Below are 14,929 nucleotides of genomic sequence, written 5' to 3'. Positions count from 1 at the left end.
TTTGGATGGAGTGCCACGTGTCAGCACAAGATAAAAGCGACCAATTTCTTTTTTTTACCCGATCCGTTTTAAAAAATTCACCACCCGACCCGTTTTAAAATTCAGTTTTTTTAAAGCATATATTTTGCAAAAACTAAAAAAAAATTGTAAAAACGGAAAAAAAATTGTAAAAAATATATTTTTAAGTCTTTTCAGTTTTTTTAAAGTATTATTTTTGTAAAAACTAAAAATTTTGTTTTTTTTAAAAATGCTTTAAAAACTAAAAAATATATATTCTGTAAAAACTGAAAAAAAAGGGATTTCCAAAATATATATTTTTAAGTTTTTTTAAAATAATCTTTTTGTAAAAACTGAAAAAAATATTTTTTTAAAAAACTGAAAAAAAAAGACTCTCCTAAAGGAGTGCACTACATAAGCATTAGTTTTAAAAAAATAAAAATATTTTGCAAAATCTTTTTTTTTCTAGTTTTTACAAAAAAAATACTTTAAAAAACTGAAAAATATATATTTTGAAAATTCTTTTTTTTTTTCCAGTTTTTACAGAATATATATTTTTCAGTTTTTAAAGTATTTTTTTCATTTTTTTTTCAGTTTTTACAAAAAACATACTTTAAAAAAATTAAAAAGACTTAAAAATATATATTTTGCAAATTCCTTTTTTTTTCTTCAGTTTTTATAAAAAAAAAAATTCAGTTTTTACAAAATATATGCTTTAAAAAAATTGAATTTTAAAACGGGTCGGGTGTTGGTTTTTATAAAACGGATCGGGTAAAAAAAGAAATGAGTCATTTTCATGTGGTGCTGACACGTGACACTCAATCCAAAATAAGGGTATATTTGTTCTAAAGTATGACGGGAAGGGTATATATAGCCCAATAGTATAACGAGGGATATTTTTAGATTATTTTTGAAAATACAGGAATATATTTGGCTCTTTGCCGAATTAAGATTGATGTAATATGTGAAGTTAAGATAAATTTTTAATGACGAATATATAAAAGGAAATAATAGGAAAAAAGAATTAGAAAAGAGGGGGTGGTCTCCGATAAACCAGACTAATTAATATTCCAAGGTATAACCGCAATTTTCGTGCTCGTTGGTTCCCTGAGAGAAAGAAGGACCACTGAAACAACTGCAAAAGTTACGCTAATTTCTCTATTGTCTAATTGTCTTTGTCGGTTTTTAGCCGCAGTTAATCGAATCTCTAAGTCTTCTTATTTCATGGCTGAGATTCTCATACTGTGCCTGCCTTACACGGTTTATGTGATTTCTAACATTAGGATTAGGTGGGCAGAAATAATCTCTTATGATTGGAGACAACATGGACTTATTAGTTCAATATTGTAATCTATTTAAGTTATTAGATTTTTAATTAATAATTTATATATGTTTGATGAAGTTTTTAGATATATACAAGGTTTGAACCAAAGCTACTGGTTCAGTCGAAGCCGTAAGGAGTATGTTAGCTTCCCCCTATTCATGATCACTTAAATTTAAATAAAAGTAAAATAATCTTACCAAATTCATAATGGACATTCTTCATAATAGCCGTAAAAAGGAACTAAAGATCACTTTGAACAACAACTAGAAGACAAAAATGAACTTTATTGCTTTGATATGCGTGCTAACAGTGATTTAAAATGAAAAGATCCCCCCTTTATATAGTAGGAGAGTTTCAATCCTACTACAAGTCTAAATAAGGTAAAAATCTTCTCTTTTCGGTAAGTGTTGATCCGTAGTTGATATCGGATAGGATTTGGACCGTAATATTCAGTTGAGGGTGAATATTACGGCTCCCTACTCGTCGTGCTTAACCGTTTCTCTTTTCCCTTAGTCCCGAAACTTCATTCCGACCAGATCTGATGTTCAGCCGTGTCCGTTCCTGGATGCACCGTTCGTCCTCCCCTGGCTTCGAGACGAGGAACTCTTCGGCTTTACTTGAGGTTGCGTCAGATCATGCTTCCCTCACGTTTCTTTACTGAAAAATCAGGGGTAACATTTTCCCCGATTTTATACGTACACAGATAGTCCCCTAACTTTTCGAAGAACAGATTTATCGAAGCGACGAGAAGTGATTAATTGACCCCAGTTCCTTCCTCTATACACAGCAATCGGTTCGATGGGTCAGTGAAACGTCCCATCAATCGCCTCGTTCTGACTTCGGACACGTGTCAGCTACCAGTTGAATGTCCTTGAATGCGAAACGTCACGCATTAATTACCTTCCCCCTATAAAAGCTTCGGTTCATTTTTCACTTTTTTACTTTCCGATCTCAAACCTTCTTAAGTTACCCCCGAACTTTTTACTTGCTCATAATCCCTTTAAATCTTCATACGTTGTTCTTCATATCTTCATATCTTCATCTCCCCATCTTCAAATCTTCATACTTTGTTCTTGAATCTTCAAGTTTAACCTTCAAACCTTCATTCTCATCTTCAAACCTTCATACCTTCATCTTCATACACTCATATTCCTAGAACTCGATGATGAAAACTTCGAAGTCTGTGCCTCAAAAGGCCGGCCCTTCAACTTCTAACCTGGCCACAAATGCCGAGGTGGTCGTATCCGAAGCGGCCCTAGATCCGCCCCTAAAGAATTTCATCCCCGGAGGATGCTCTATAGAGAACAACTTCAAGATCGAAAAAGCCTCCAAGCAAAGGGACCGAGGTGAGGAGGTACATATGCTCCAACACCGAGGACACGCTCCCGACGGTTCGGGAGGAATGCAAGTGTGAGGGCAAGGAAGTGGTCATTCCAGGCCCCGATGAGGACATCACCACACATGTGGAGGGGTATTTAAGTATTTATACATACCCCTTTATGCTTGGCTCGGTGGATCCAATAGTCCTCGATTTCTGCAAGAGGTATGAGGTCTACCTCGGACAGATTCACCCGTCCTTCTGGGGGGTTGTGATCCTCCTTCCTCACTTTATAAATAACACGGAGGAGCCTCAACTTACTATCAACCACCTGTTTCGCCTCTACAATCCCCGAATCTTTTGAGGAGGATTAATCAAGCTCGTTCGTCGGGCAAAGAAAGCTCCATTCTCGAGCATGGATGAAGACAGGAATCAAGGCTGGCAGGGGAGATTTGTTCGAGTAAAGACCGAGGATCTCATTCTCCCCGAGTTCCTATCGTTCCCTGATAAGTGGAACCTAACACGTAAGTTCCTCTTCTTTTGAGTATTTAGAATACTTTTTGAGTTTTGTTCTTCTTTCTCTCACCTGGTTCTACTGTCGTGCAGCGGTTGCTCGAGTCTCCAATGTAGTTCCCCGCTTTAAAGAGTGGAGTAGGTCGATGGGATCTCCAAACAGTCATCATACTTCGAGCGCAAATCTCGTAAACTCTCAAAGGGCAAGTCGGAGGCCCATTCCTATGGTGAGTGTTCTCCCCCCGATCAAGTTTCCTTTTCTATTAAATTTTCATCTTTATTAAGTCCCTCACTTCCTTCCACAGGTCTGCCCAAGACCACTGAGCTCCGTGCAGTGGACGAGGACGAGGCTCCGTCCTCACCTGCTAAACCCTCCGCTTCGGGACAGCCTGAGGGAACTGTGAAAAAGGAGGAGAAAAAGAGAAGAAAGAGGGGGTCTTCCGGTTCCTCGGACGCGGGTGCCGAGGCCAAGAAGAAAAGGGTCGCGGTCAGGGCCCGAAAGAGTAACAAGAAGAGTACCCCGACCATGGTGCCGGACCCCAAATCCCTTTACTGGCTTAGGGACTACCCCGAAGATTGCGACTTCGAGTTCGTCGCCCATGGGCCGACCGTTGATGTAGAAGAGCGGGCAACATTGGGGGGAAGTGACCGGGAGGTCGAACCCTCTTTGGATCGGGAGCCCGAAGGAAAGCCAGCGTCTACGGCCTCTCGAAAAGCTACTCCCTCCTCGAGAGAAGCTGTCGGTGTTATTGACATCCCGGAGTCGCCGTCTCACACAGATTCTTTATTAGATGAGGGCACGAGGCTCAGGCCATCAAAGAGACACTGACCGAGACATCACGAGCCGCATACAAGGCCCTCAACCTATTCTTTGATGGCATGTAATCGGTGCGTTGGAGGACTACTCCGGGTTCGATTACCTGGAGATCCGGAAAAAAGATGTGCTACCGGAGTCAGGCGGGTCGAGCTCGAGCCCAAAGCTGGTGAAGCAGTTCCTCGCCCCGAGCGTAGTTGTCGACAGTAAAAGAATGGTCATGTTTATGATCTCTTGGATACCCGAGTGCTGTCCGAACCGGTTGGTGTTGCCAGCTATCTTCGCTGCTGACCGAAGAGGATCAAGCGAAGATGAACGAGGTGGATGCACCGAGCCTTTTCAATGAGGCACAACATGCACTGAACATGGTATGCTTTTCTTTCTTTGTATCTTTTGAAAGGTTCATTTAACCTTCGCATATTCTTATGATCTCACCCACTTTGTTTCTCAGGCCTCGGTTCTTCATCACAAGAACTTCCATCTGTCTCAGATGGAAGTGAGCCAGTTTGAGTTCGAGCTCAAGGAATAGGTCTAGCAGAAGGACGTGTACAAAGCTCTTAGCAAGCACAGAGACGAGTCCCTCAAGGACCTCTCCATCCTCCAGGTCGAGCTGGAAAAAGCTCAAAAGGAGGCCTCATCGGTGAAACGGGAACATGCCGTTCTGGTCGAGAAGGTGATGAATATGAGATAAATAACGAGAGGTTAAGCGCAGTAGCTAACACCGCAACCTCGCAGGTCTAAGAGAAGATAGACCTGGTCGACCAGCTCCAGGCCGAGATGAATGAGCTCAAAGCCTCGGCCTAGGCGTTGAGGAGAAAGATGGATCTCCTGGCCTCGAAAAAGTAGGTTACTAAAGAGGAGTTGGCATCAGCCAAGGACCAACTCAGTGTGATGAAGGATAAAGCCGGGATCCCTCGGTCGGGAGTATACCGCATTGAAGTCCAAGTTGGAGGAGACTTCAAACGAGTCCACCGAGGTCTAGGATATGCTGGCCCAATACAAGAACGACGTGGAGATAGCCGAGGCCCACTTAATAACAAAGGCCGAGTATGTAAAGTGGCTATCCCGGAGGGAGACCCTCGAGGAGATTCACGCTCGGGGGTTTGATCTATCTACCGAGATTGAAGAGGCTCGAGGCTGAGGCCAAAGAGATATACTAGCCCGAGGGTTCAGGCAGTGAATCGGGATCCAGTGAAGACTATGCGGAGATGCCTTAGTTTATTTTTTGTTTTCTTTTGTACATTTATTTTTGTTTATTTTGAGGCCGTTTTTTCGTGCCTTTGTAAATACTTTTGGCATATATAGAAAATTTTCCCTTCGGCTATCCTGTGTCTTTTACTTTTTAGCATCCATTTGAAACTCTTTGTTTGAAAAATATCATTAATGCCTTAGCATAAAATTGGACATAGTTTATAGTGTTCGTTCCCCCAGAGTCCGAACGAGGCCTGGTTTCGATAACAACTCAGAGTCACTTTGGCTTTGGAATATCTGATAAAAAATGAAGTCTTTAAAATGCTTGAATGTTTTAATCGGACACGATGATGTTTTGACGAGGGTGGCCTTTTTCATAGGTTTTAATCGTATGTAAGGACCTTACTTTCTGCGTACGGACTTGGACATCTCCGATCCGTTTTAAGTTGGCCATAGCCTTTCCTATTCGGGCCCTACCTAATAGGATCGGTGCCTCCGAGGTTCGATAGCCCGAGCTGTCCGATCTTATTATCGGACAGCAGTCTCCGACTTGGGAAGGCCCGCGGGCTCTAGGATTTTGAACCCATTATTTGTTCTAAATAACTTAACGAATATATCGCTAGTACAAATGTGAACTGATGAAATATAGAGGGCAAATTTCTTTTCATTACTTTATATGTAGAGTACATGATCAAAGTCACAAAAGCTTTCTGCCATGGCAAGAATGAGCTACACGGGCACAGTTCATTTGACCGTTTGACCCTTATAATAAATTCTAATATTCAAGCCTTGGATTTTAACATCAAATAAGAAAATTCCTTCTAAGGATCCCGACTTAGGGCGTGATGGCTCCCCAGTATTCGAGATAGAGCTCGTGAGGGCTCAAATACTATCGATCCGGTATGGGTGGTCAGCAATCCCGGCCTTAGATCGGTATTCAAAACTAAGATAACATGTTTTACTATTGCCTCGTTAAAAACCTTGCCGTAAAATCCACTTCGAAAAAAATCGGTCCAAGGGAAAAAGAGTGCAACACGTGCTTTTAGACCTAATAATCACATATAACCTCGATCGAAAACCTACACGGGTTAGTCCAAAGCATAAAAAGTTCCAAAGGAATTTGTGTTCGTACCTTAGCAGTAGTATCGTTTTAAGTGTGCCACATTCCAGTTATTCGGTAACTGTACACCGTTCCCCGACTCAAGCTTATATGAACCTTTCCCGGTTATACCGGCAACTCGGCACAGTCCTTCCCAGTTCGGGCCTAGTTTCCCGTCGTTTGTGTTCTTGGTATGTTGCGTAACTTTCCTTAATACCAAGTCCTCGACTTGAAAATATCGAAGGTTAGCCCTTCGGTTGTAGTATCTCCCCACTCGCTATTTTTGGGCTGCTAACTAGACAAGGGAAGCTTCTCACCTTTCATTTGATAAGTCCAAGATCATGGTCATGGCCTCATATTTGATGTCTCGGTAGCGTATTGGAACCTTAGGCTTGGTTCCTCTACTTCGATCGGGATCAAAGCTTCTGCACCGTAGACTAAAGTGAACGGGGTCGCACCAGTTCTTGACTTCGAAGTCGTTCGATATGCCCACAAGACCTCGAGTTGAATTTATTTCCACTTTCCCTTCGAATTGGTCAATCTCTTCTTCATGTTTTGGAGTATAGTTTTGTTTGTTGATTTCACATGACAGTTCCCACTAGGGTGGTAAGGTGTTGACAAGATCTTTTTAATTTTGTGGTCTTCAAGAAACTTATTTACCTTGCCTCTGATGAACTGCTTCTCGTTGTCACAAACGATCTCGGCTGGTATCCCAAATCGGCATATTATATGATCCCAAATGAAGTCGATGACCTCTTTCTCCCGAACTTTTTCGAATGCCTGTGCTTCGACCTACTTGGAGAAGTAATCAGTCATGAGTAGTATGTATTGGGCTTTACCGGGTGCCTATGGCAATGGACCGACGATGTCCATCCCCCATTTCATAAATGACCATGGCGATAAGACCAGGTGAAGCATTTCCCCCGATTGATAAATCACCGGGGTGTACCTTTGGCATTCGTTACATTTCGAATGAAGTCTGTCGCATCCTTCTTTATCTCGTTCCAGTAATAACCAGCTCTGATTAATTTCCAAACCAAAGATTCCGCTCCTGAATGGTTTCCACAAGTACCCTCGTGCACTTCCCTCATGCCCTCATGGCGTAATCGGTCTCACCCAGACCTAAGCACCTAGCTAGTGTCCCGAAAAAGGATCTCCTGTATAATATTCCCTTGACCAAGCCCTTGATTCCTTCGGATACGATGGCAATTTTCCTTTCTCAAGATAGTCTATGTATTTGTTCCTCTAGTCCCAAGTCAAGCTCGTCGAGTTTACCTCATCATGACCTTCTTCTACCACCGAGTTCATCAATTATACTACTGCTCCGGAGTCGAATTCATCGGAGTCGACTAACGACCGTAAATTGGCCAACACATCAGCCTCGTTATTTTGATCTCAAGGTACGTGCTGTAGAGTCCATTCCTTGAATTAGTGTAATGTCACCTAAAACTTATCCAAGTATTTCCGCATCCATTCCTCTTTTACTTCAAACGTGTCGTTGACTTGGTTGACGACAAGGAGGGAGTCATATTTGGCCTTGATCACCTCGGCTGCCAGGCTCTTAGCAAGTTCTAGACCTGCAACCATAGCCTCATATTCGGCTTCGTTGTTAGTCAATTTTACAATTCTAATAGATTGCCTTATTACGTTACCCATAGGCAGTTTTAATACGATGCCCAGCCCGGACCTCTTTGCATTGGAAGAACCATCCGTGAACAGCCCGGACCCCTTTGCTCACGGGAGGTAAATGGTTCAAATAGATGGTAAATTCAAAAAAATGGGTAAGGCTTGTAATATGGTTACTAAAGAAATAGGAATATAGGCTCAACGGGGTTAACTAAGATACATAACAATTAGGTGGGCAAAAACTTATAACTGACTCAATAAAGAAATGCCTATATCACTTCCAAGACTGAATAAAACTACTATTTTACTTTTCAAACACACGGGGTAAGTTCTAGACATCAAATGCAATGCACATAATTACACAAAACCTCTCACACACATTCCACATAACTCACTCAAGATTGGATTATCAAGACACTCTCGTCAAAGCAATTAAGCAAAGTTAAGATCATACAGTTTAAGGTACTTATACAAGAGTCAAAAACTAAGCCTAAGCGTCATAACTAAAGTACTCACTATTCTCAAGGTATTATAAAGTCTAGAGATATTGCCTTCAATTCAAACCATAGCACAAGGTTTCCTACTCCTAATAAAAATAAAAACTAACTACACTCGATTCAAACAAAACCCTTGGAAAAGAACCGTGGTACAAAAACAAACCAAGGGGTAATTATTACACTACCTAACAAAAGAAAATCTTTTTGCCTTTTTTCCTTTGACTTTACTCCCTCAAAAAACCTGTCGAATGATTTTTTTCAAAATTTTATGGTTTTTTTTCAAATTATTTTCTATCTCTAACTACTACAACTAACAAAACGGAAAAACTAAAACTAATATACATACATACATACAACATATCCCCCACACCACACTTTAAGTAGTGTCATGTCCCCATGACACATAATTAAAAAGCATAAGGTAAAGGAAATTTCCCTAAATTTTCTTCTTTTCCAAGAACTTATGAACTCCACCCCAAATTCTGAAATCATTCCCCATTTTCGTTTCTTGGGATTTTTTATGGAGCTCATTAAGCCCAATTTTTCTGAGGATACCTGCAAGACCCACTCTTTTCTTTCTTTCTTTCTTCTCCTCATCTTGAGCAGTGAATTGCTGTAGATCTCTAAAAATAAAATCCACATGATCAAGGTTAGAATAAGAAAATAAAGAAGAAATGTCAAGTGAATACTCCTCTAGTATGTCCAAGACCATTTGCTTCTCATTCTCTTCTACCAAATGTTGCAAATGTGGAAAGGTGGATGGGTTTTGAACTTTTTTTTCTGTTGCTTCACACTCAACCACAACCTTATTTTCGATCATTTCAGTTGAATCAGAGTCCTCTTATATCGTGGAAATCTCCCTCTGTAGACGCTCATCCTGTCGGGTAGGCTTATTCTCGTAGGGTATCTCGTCCATGTATTTACTATCAAAATGCAATGAGCTTTCTGAAAGTATATTAACTAGTGTACTCACTCGCGTTGTTAGGTTCTTAGTGGCTTCATCATTTTGCATAAACCTTTCTTCAACACTATTCATGAACCTATGCATAAGCGCTTCTAAACTACCATTCTCCTCTTGAGGTGGTTGTCTCACTTCTCTTTCATTTCAGCGATAATAAGGATATTCATCCCAACCAGAGTCAGGATTGTGCCCATATGAATTTTCATACCTGTACGGACTAGAAACATAGTGAGATTGTTCAAAATAGGGATCATAGGAAGAATACATACCTGCTTGACAGTCAACCCATAGATGATTTCCATCGCATTTAAAACATATACCAGACCGCTGATAATGTTCAGCTGCTAACTCTTTAACCATTTCTTAGGCTGGTTGTACTCTATCTTCATAGAATTTAGCGTTCAATATCTAGAGTATCTTCTCCAACTTGTTAGGTACTACAAAAATAATCTTGAAAAGAAGTTAACTAATAAATAAAATAAAATAAAAAAGGAAAAAAAAGAAAAAAACTAAAACATAATTCCTGAATTAGCACCAAAAACTACTTTGAACACTATTGATTGTGAATCCCCGGCAACGACGCCAAAATTTGATGAGCTCGAAACAAGTGAAGTGCAATAAATTAGAGTGCAATATTCGACTAAAATACGGGATTATAGCCTACCATCAATACCCCACACTTAAACCATTGCTCATCCTCGAGCAATCAAATTACACTTCACATAGACGTGACCTTTTTCAACAACTCTCATAACTCATCACACGAGGAATATTTAAAACAGATTAAGTACAATACCGTAACATCCTAGCTTCAAGATTTGATTCAAAAGCACCACGTATTTTTCACAACCCACTCACTTACTCTAACACATAGGTCAACGACATTACCTTTCCTTTGTGAATCAAGTGCCCTCACACAACAATAGAGAGTAGTTTCACACACAATAAAATTTAAGAATGATTAGGAACTCAAGATCGACAGAAATCGCTCACTCTCAGAAACAACATTCATATGCCACAAAAGACGTACCATAGGCTTGCCCGTAGTGTACTACTCAACTAATCAAGCTCATTCAATCAAGGATCAAGTAAGACTTTAATTGGTTGTAATGTAGGTTGCGGGACGGGTAGGATAAATTTTGACATAAGAGTGACTAATACTCCCTAAGCATTTCAATACATACAATTTACCTTACAAAACCCCACACTTATGTCAAACCATAACTCCACCTTCACATCAATATATATTAACTCCATACTTCTTTAAGCATAAATACATCAAGAGTTACCACTATCAAGGAATATTTTTCACAACAACACAACTATTCTTTCTTTTTCTTTTCTTATTCAATTCAAGTGGCTTTTACTTTTTTAAAACAATGCACTTTTCTCCTTAATTCAATAGTTTCACTCAAAAGCCAGACCAACCACCCACACTTCAACTTTTACAAAGTTCATAACAAATTCAATTGCTCACGGGAGGTAAATGGTTCAAATAGATGGTAAATTCAAAAAAATGGGTAAGGCTTGTAATATGGTTGCTAAAGAAATAGGAATATAGGCTCAACGGGGTTAACTAAGATACATAACAATTATGTGGGCAAAAACTTATAACTGACTCAATAAAGAAATGCCTATATCACTTCCAAGACTGAATAAAACTACTATTTTACTTTTCAAACACACGGGGTAAGTTCTAGACATCAAATGCAACGCACATAATTACACAAAACCTCTCACACACATTCCACATAACTCACTCAAGATTGGATTATCAAGACACTCTCGTCAAAGCAATTAAGCAAAGTTAAGATCATACAGTTTAAGGTACTTATACAAGAGTCAAAAACTAAGCCTAAGCGTCATAACTAAAGTACTCACTATTCTCAAGGTATTATAAAGTCTAGAGATATTGCCTTCAATTCAAACCATAGCACAAGGTTTCCTACTCCTAATAAAAATAAAAACTAACTACACTCGGTTCAAACAAAACCCTTGGAAAAGAACCGTGGTACAAAAACAAACCAAGGGGTAATTATTACACTACCTAACAAAAAAAAATATTTTTGCCTTTTTTCCTTTGACTTTACTCCCTCAAAAAACCTGTCGAATGATTTTTTTCAAAATTTTATGGTTTTTTTTCAAATTATTTTCTATCTCTAACTACTACAACTAACAAAACGGAAAAACTAAAACTAATATACATACATACATACAACATATCCCCCACACCACACTTTAAGTAGTGTCATGTCCCCATGACACATAATTAAAAAGCATAAGGTAAAGGAAATTTCCCTAAATTTTCTTCTTTTCCAAGAACTTATGAACTCCACCCCAAATTCTGAAATCATTCCCCATTTTCGTTTCTTGGGATTTTTTGTGGAGCTCATTAAGCCCAATTTTTCTGAGGATACCTGCAAGACCCACTCTTTTCTTTCTTTCTTTCTTCTCCTCATCTTGAGCAGTGAATTGCTGTAGATCTCTAAAAATAAAATCCACATGATCAAGGTTAGAATAAGAAAACAAAGAAGAAATGTCAAGTGAATACTCCTCTAGTATGTCCAAGACCATTTGCTTCTCATTCTCTTCTACCAAATGTTGCAAATGTGGAAAGGTGGATGGGTTTTGAACTTTTTTTTCTGTTACTTCACACTCAACCACAACCTTATTTTCGATCATTTCAGTTGAATCAGAGTCCTCTTATATCGTGGAAATCTCCCTCTGTAGACGCTCATCCTGTCGGGTAGGCTTATTCTCGTAGGGTATCTCGTCCATGTATTTACTATCAAAATGCAATGAGCTTTCTGAAAGTATATTAACTAGTGTACTCACTCGCGTTGTTAGGTTCTTAGTGGCTTCATCATTTTGCATAAACCTTTCTTCAACACTATTCATGAACCTATGCATAAGCGCTTCTAAACTACCATTCTCCTCTTGAGGTGGTTGTCTCACTTCTCTTTCATTTCAGCGATAATAAGGATATTCATCCCAACCAGAGTCAGGATTGTGCCCATATGAATTTTCATACCTGTACGGACTAGAAACATAGTGAGATTGTTCAAAATAGGGATCATAGGAAGAATACATACCTGCTTGACAGTCAACCCATAGATGATTTCCATCGCATTTAAAACATATACCAGACCGCTGATAATGTTCAGCTGCTAACTCTTTAACAATTTCTTAGGCTGGTTGTACTCTATCTTCACAGAATTTAGCGTTCAATATCTAGAGTATCTTCTCCAACTTGTTAGGTACTACAAAAATAATCTTGAAAAGAAGTTAACTAATAAATAAAATAAAATAAAAAAGGAAAAAAAAGAAAAAAACTAAAACATAATTCCTGAATTAGCACCAAAAACTACTTTGAACACTATTGATTGTGAATCCCCGGCAACGACGCCAAAATTTGATGAGCTCGAAACAAGTGAAGTGCAATAAATTAGAGTGCAATAAGCGACTAAAATACGGGATTATAGCCTACCATCAATACCCCACACTTAAACCATTGCTCATCCTCGAGCAATCAAATTACACTTCACATAGACGTGACCTTTTTCAACAACTCTCATAACTCATCACACGAGGAATATTTAAAACAGATTAAGTACAATACCGTAACATCCTAGCTTCAAGATTTGATTCAAAAGCACCACGTATTTTTCACAACCCACTCACTTACTCTAACACATAGGTCAACGACATTACCTTTCCTTTGTGAATCAAGTACCCTCACACAACAATAGAGAGTAGTTTCACACACAATAAAATTTAAGAATGATTAGGAACTCAAGATCGACAGAAATCGCTCACTCTCAGAAACAACATTCATATGCCACAAAAGACGTACCATAGGCTTACCTGTAGTGTACTACTCAACTAATCAAGCTCATTCAATCAAGGATCAAGTAAGACTTTAATTGGTTGTAATGTAGGTTACGGGACGGGTAGGATAAATTTTGACATAAGAGTGACTAATACTCCCTAAGCATTTCAATACATACAATTTACCTTACAAAACCCCACACTTATGTCAAACCATAACTCCACTTTCACATCAATATATATTAACTCCATACTTCTTTAAGCATTAATACATCAAGAGTTACCACTATCAAGGAATATTTTTCACAACAACACAACTATTCTTTCTTTTTCTTTTCTTATTCAATTCAAGTGGCTTTTACTTTTTTAAAACAATGCACTTTTCTCCTTAATTCAATAGTTCCATTCAAAAGCCAGACCAACCACCCACACTTCAACTTTTACAAAGTTCATAACAAATTCAATTGCTCACGGGAGGTAAATGGTTCAAATAGATGGTAAATTCAAAAAAATGGGTAAGGCTTGTAATATGGTTGCTAAAGAAATAGGAATATAGGCTCAACGGGGTTAACTAAGATACATAACAATTAGGTGGGCAAAAACTTATAACTGACTCAATAAAGAAATGCCTATATCACTTCCAAGACTGAATAAAACTACTATTTTACTTTTCAAACACACGGGGCAAGTTCTAGACATCAAATGCAACGCACATAATAACACAAAACCTCTCACACACATTCCACATAACTCACTCAAGATTGGATAATCAAGACACTCTCGTCAAAGCAATTAAGCAAAGTTAAGATCATACAGTTTAAGGTACTTATACAAGAGTCAAAAACTAAGCCTAAGCGTCATAACTAAAGTACTCACTATTCTCAAGGTATTATAAAGTCTAGAGATATTGCCTTCAATTCAAACCATAGCACAAGGTTTCCTACTCCTAATAAAAACAAAAACTAACTACACTCGGTTCAAACAAAACCCTTGGAAAAGAACCGTGGTACAAAAACAAACCAAGGGGTAATTATTACACTACCTAACAAAAGAAAATCTTTTTTCCTTTTTTCCTTTGACTTTACTCCCTCAAAAAACCCGTCGAATGATTTTTTTCAAAATTTTATGGTTTGTTTTCAAATTATTTTCTATCTCTAACTACTACAACTAACAAAACGGAAAAACTAAAACTAATATACATACATACATACAACATATCCCCCACACTACACTTTAAGTAGTGTCATGTCCCCATGACACATAATTAAAAAGCATAAGGTAAAGGAAATTTCCCTAAATTTTCTTCTTTTCCAAGAACTTATGAACTCCACCCCTAATTCTGAATTCATTCCCCATTTTCATTTCTTGGGATTTTTTGTGGAGCTCATTAAGCCCAATTTTTCTGAGGATACATGCAAGACCCACTCTTTTCTTTCTTTCTTTCTTCTCCTCATCTTGAGCGGTGAATTGCTGTAGATCTCTAAAAATAAAATCCACATGATCAAGGTTAGAATAAGAAAACAAAGAAGAAAGGTCAAGTGAATACTCCTCTAGTATGTCCAAGACCATTTGCTTCTCATTCTCTTCTACCAAATATTGCAAATGTGGAAAGGTGGATGGGTTTTGAACTTTTTTTTCTGTTGCTTCACACTAAACCACAACCTTATTTTCAATCATTTCAGTTGAATCAGAGTCCTCTTATATCGTGGAAATCTCCCTCTGTAGACGCTCATCCTGTCGGGTAGGCTTATTCTCGTAGGG

This window comes from Nicotiana tomentosiformis, chromosome 8 (assembly GCF_000390325.3).
Source record: "Nicotiana tomentosiformis chromosome 8, ASM39032v3, whole genome shotgun sequence".
Lineage (NCBI taxonomy): Eukaryota > Viridiplantae > Streptophyta > Magnoliopsida > Solanales > Solanaceae > Nicotiana > Nicotiana tomentosiformis.
Note: the sequence above shows the minus strand (reverse complement) of the source record.